Source organism: Cyprinodon variegatus, unplaced genomic scaffold (assembly GCF_000732505.1).
Source record: "Cyprinodon variegatus isolate N-32 unplaced genomic scaffold, C_variegatus-1.0 Scaffold899, whole genome shotgun sequence".
In the NCBI taxonomy this organism is placed as follows: Eukaryota; Metazoa; Chordata; class Actinopteri; order Cyprinodontiformes; family Cyprinodontidae; genus Cyprinodon; species Cyprinodon variegatus.
Window position 1 is genome coordinate 7,790 of NW_015151352.1, and position 5,214 is coordinate 13,003.

Below are 5,214 nucleotides of genomic sequence, written 5' to 3' on the forward strand. Positions count from 1 at the left end.
TGCCTCCCATTCTACTTTTAGAAATTCTAGGAAACACCAGTAAACCTGCAGATTGAGAGTGAAGTGCTCTGTTAGGAACACCAGGAACAATCAAAACAAACAATCCATACATTTACATAGCTTTTTGTTTTTTGTTTTTTTCTCTGTTTGCTTTTGCGGCTGAGATTCAATCCGTATATGAATTCGGTTATTTAAACGTGAAAATGGTTCTGATTTCTAGAGCCTGAATCTTTTTGTTCCTTTGTTCAAATAAACATTGATCAGTCAGGATTAGTATTTTTAATAAGCTTGCTGTACTTTGTTTTCATCTGTTACAAGGTGAAGGGAAGAAGGTTTAATTTCTTGAATTATCTGTGTCTCTCATTGTTTTAATCTAAGCAGGCGTCTTGCTGACTAAAATCTGAATAATGCTTCATTAAAATCTGTTCAGGACTAAAAACATGACTAAGATTCTCAGACTGAAACTAGACTAGACTGAGATAGAAGCATATAAATAAATCTTCCCTATAATATTTTACATTTTGGTTAAAAGATTAAGACAAACACTTATCTAAAATGTTTTCAAAACTGACATTGTTTAAAGAGCACACTGAATTTGGATATATCTCTGCAAATAAAATACTAATTTAATCTCTCAAAACTGGCCTACCATCTCCTTTACCTATTTTTTTTTTATGGTGAAAGCATTTCCCTTTTTTTTCTGAACTTTTCATAGGTTTCTACCAGTGAAATATGGTGAGCATCAACAATTTCAAAATTTACTCTGAAATCAACTGCATAGTCTGCTGATTTGAGCAACAACACTGATTAGTTGAATCTGTCTTGAATTAGTGACATAAAGCCAGTGAGACTTCCTTTTGTGAAACCCAGTAATCACTGCTTGACATGTTGTGCCTAAGTTGAGTCAGAATTGGGCATTTAAGTCTGACTTTTCTGGGATGGTTTTATGAAATACTCCCTGGGGGACAGAACAGGATGTAAACAGGATGTAAAAAGGGGACCAGACAATGAGGGAACAGAAAACACTGACTCAAATACCACAGGGAGTAACTGCAAACAGGTGAGTGCAGTTAACAGAAACACTAACAGGTGCGGACAGGGACAGAGAAAGGTGAAGAAGCAAAACAAAACCAAACTAATCTAAAGTGATTAAAGCTACCAGAAAAAAAAACCCTTGAAAGATGAGAAAGCTTTGGATACACCAACAAGCTAAGAATACAAAAAATAGAAGAATCACCAATATTCAAGCTACTCTGCGGAGATAAAAAACCCTTCCATTTATCACAGCACTCAGGATAAGTTGTTAACTTTGACCAAACAGTTACATAAAGTTGTTTCACTGTCACCATATTCAGCTCTAAAGACAAAAAACAGGAACTGGAACTCAACTCTATTCCTGATATTTTGAATGGGAAAATCTTCCTGGATGGGAAGAGAAATGTCTTCAAACTTGGAAACAAAGTCCAGTGGATTGTTTTTTTTAACTTTTTTGGAATGACTCTGACCTGGATGACTGAGAATCTTTAACAGTCTGTGTTTGATGATGTGGTAAACTCCTTTTCCTCATAAGGAGCGTCCAAGGCTCAAACTGCTGTCCTGATTTCAACAATTTTTTGTTTTACTCAAGATGGAAAACAAGGAAATATCTGACTAATATGAGGAAAACATTCAAGACTAGAATATAATTAATAATTGCATGCAGTGCTGGAGAGTGCTACACTTTCTTTTTCTTACTGAGGTCTGAGTTTTTTTTAAACACATAAGCAATAATTTCAAATAAGCCCTTTTTGAGTGGAAAATATGACTCGCTTTTAACATTGTTTACTACTTTGATTCATCAGGAAAACATTCCCGGGACAACGTGGCCGAAAGAAAGGACAAGATGAGATTAGGAATGTCCCTGACCTCCAACTCCAAAGATAGCAGCTTTGTGGTGAGTTATATATATATAAAAAAAGAGTTTAAATGTGATTAATGATGCCAGGATTGAATGAAGGAGGAGGGGGGCCTTTTCTGGAAAAGTAGAACATTGAGCCAACGACTAAGGTGTGAATTACATTTAGGTTAGGGTTAGATATAATAGTGAGGTTTAGTTAAGGGTCATGGGTAAGCTGTAGACAGGGGAGGATTTACCATTAGGCAATACTAGTTAGCTGCCTAGGGCCCCAAGTTCCTGGGGGCCCCATAAAACCCTGTTTACATGTATGGTTAAATCAACTATTCCTTATTTGTGCATTAATTATGTTTTTGATAAAAATCCTTATCCTTATAGACAGCATGAAAAGTCAGTTGAGTACAAAACATAGAGAGAAAAACAACAAGAAAAGGGACAAGAAGAGAGGGACAAAACCTAGAACAGATACTGGAAGTCTATTCTATTAATATTTCTCGAATCAGGACCTCCCAGGTGAAAACAAGGAAAAAAACAAAGAAAAAAGGAGAGGTGAGTTAAATCAATGCTCTCCTATTTATTAACTAGTATAGGCAGAAAGCTTGTGCTGGTCACTAAATTAATTTAAGAGATTCATTCATTTTTTGTTACCGGATTGTTCTGCAGCATAAATTGGCATCTTGAGATGAAAGGAGCTGTCAGGGCTGGCTTGGAGCAAGGAATCATTAAGAGTAATCTGCTGAAGTAAAGTCACACCATAATGGTAGAAAGTGGTGGAAACTCGAGGTCACAGATTATAAGTATTGTATCATTATGAATGATGCAACTAAAATAAATAAGTATGTGTGGGACCGTTGTAGTCGCCTTATTAATATGTTGCCAAGTTCGCCTGAGCCTGAAGGGCTGTGATGTTGAGAAAAAGGCCTGAGTCCAGAGCGACTGTATTGAGATCTCAATGTTGTTTATCTCTGGAGAAAGAAACAGAGCAGGTTGGCTCTGTGTTGATTTTGTTAGACCAAAAGTTGCTAAAAAGAGTTAAAAAGTGCATGCAAATTAGTTTAAATTGGCTGCTTGGGTCTATGAAGTTAGAAAAAGGATGTGCACATGAAACTAGTTGCCATGGCTTTAAAGGAATGAATTTTGTGTGCTTGAAGAGCTCTGAGGTTTGTGATTCTGTATGACCGGTGCTGTTTGACGTGTGTTTGGTGATAAAAAATCTAAGTGTGCACTAAAAAACATCTGTTTAAATTCAAACCTGCTTTCAGATCTGTAATCAAATCTGCTCAATCACTGTAACTTAATCAGACTGAAACAGCGTAAATTAAGATCTAGTCTCCAAAATTGATTGAGAATTAAAACACCCTTTCCAAAGTGTCCCAGAGGACATAAAAGGTCAAAATAAAAGGAGGTAACAAGAGTCTAACCATAAGGAAACAGCAAAAAGTGAAAATAATTGGATAAATAAGTCTACATAAAACACTAAACAAAAGAAAGTAAACACTCTTATATCTGCAATTGGCGTCTGCTTTCACTTGTAATTGTTACTGTCACATTTTCTAATATTCACATATTCTAATAGCTGAGCTGCGTTGAAAAAAAGGGTGTCCATTGGTTTGTTACAACAAAAAAAGGCTTAATTGTGCCCAATGTTAAAACATATTTGCTTGATAAGTTGTTAATTATTACAGAACAAGTTGTTACATAAACTGTGAATATAAGAGATGTTTCAAATTTTGCAAGATGCTGTTTAAATGGTTCAAGCATGCTTAGTGTGAGGGATTGCTGAAGAGTCAATGAGTCGATGCAATCAGCTGGTTTTCCTAAGATAGGAAACTTCGAATCAATCTGACAGCATGATCTGGTGAACTGGAAAGTGCCCTGATATGACATGATGTGAATTGGAGCTATAGAAATAAACTAAAATGAGACTGAATTGAATTATCATTATGATATTTCAATGTTTGTGGAGAGTCAGGAGAAGAAGGCAGCCTTTGGTGAATTTACTTGACAGTCTGCTTTTGGGAAGTGGATGCGACAAACGATAGTCTAATCAGGGCTTCCAGACACAGGAAACGACAGACGTTGAGATTCATCCCACTGCTAAGCAGAATCATCACCAGTTCAGTTGTGCGTACCATTAACACTCAGCAGTTATCTTAGTTCCCGTGCTCGGACTGATCTCTGCACCGTTTTAATAAGGTAGTGGAATTGGCACTACAGTATACAAACAGTGAATCCTGTTAACAGACCAGATTCCACCCTAAAAACAAAAACAATTGTAAGGGTGTAGAGTGACTAGATTGATCAAATCAAATCAAAGTCTGATGTTTTCCATAAAAGGGAAAACTTTTCTACTATTCCAGGTTTTTTTTTTATCTAGCGGCAGGGGCAATTCACAGCTGAGTGCAAAGCTGCAAGTCCAAGTCTATGGTTCTGGTTCTTGACCAGAAAAAGGTGGCATGTCAACTTCAGGTTGGAAGAGATTCCATGCCTTCAGTAGAAAAGTTCAAGCATCTTCTAAACCTTTTTTTCTAGAATTGGATTGCACAATTTATTTATTTTTTGACTGAATTTATAAAAATCCTGCTTAAACAGCTTGATTGACATGGATGTGTTAAGTAAAGCTCTGTGTTTCAACCTTGTAGCTTTTGTCCAGTTCTTTTTCTGAGAAGAAATCCCTCTCAGGACAAACTCTTTCAGTAACCCTCATAATGTACATAACCAGAAGACAAGAGATGACAACAGATTCTGGCAAAAATCAGACAGGTTGGTCTGCAGTACGTTGGTCACACAGGGAGCAGTGCTGGCACCGTTCCTCTTCACCCTCCAGCAGTGTTGGGCACGTTACTTTGAAAAAGTAATTAGTTATAGTTACTAGTTACTGAGTATAGTGGAGTTACTGAGTTACTCCACAATAAAAGTAACTAGTTACTAGTAAAAGTAACTATTGCGCTACTCGCCCCTGTGACCCTCACGACCCGGCTCCCACCTTCTCGCCGTGTGTTTCAAAAACCAGCCTAATAGAGTGGACGACAAATACAAGAACCTGCAGAGAGTTTTGGATTTATTGAAATATTAGAGATTAACAGACTCACACATTATCAATTTAAATAATCCTAACAAATCTTTCCACAGAGCTGTGGTCCTCTTTGGTCTCACGAATGTGGAAGTTCTCTGTACAGCACTGGAATCTGCCTCAGAGCCAACCGCAACTTCAGACTCACCCAGACTATTGCTCCTGCTCTACAGAGTGAGCATCCATCCATCCATCCATCCATCCATCCATCCATCCATCCATCCATCCATCCATCCATCCATCCATC

The 5,214-nt window shown here is 37.3% G+C and overlaps 1 long non-coding RNA gene across 1 annotated transcript in view; it reads left to right on the plus strand.

The window, feature by feature from the left end:
• Nucleotides 1-5,146, plus strand: part of LOC107099716 — a 6,664-nt gene extending 1,518 nt beyond the window's left edge. The window contains exons 2-3 of the long non-coding RNA XR_001481975.1: nucleotides 1,842-1,933; nucleotides 5,027-5,146. This is a non-coding gene — a long non-coding RNA (uncharacterized LOC107099716). The remainder of the gene's footprint in view (nucleotides 1-1,841; nucleotides 1,934-5,026) is intronic.
• The last annotated feature ends 68 nt before the right edge of the window (nucleotides 5,147-5,214 follow it).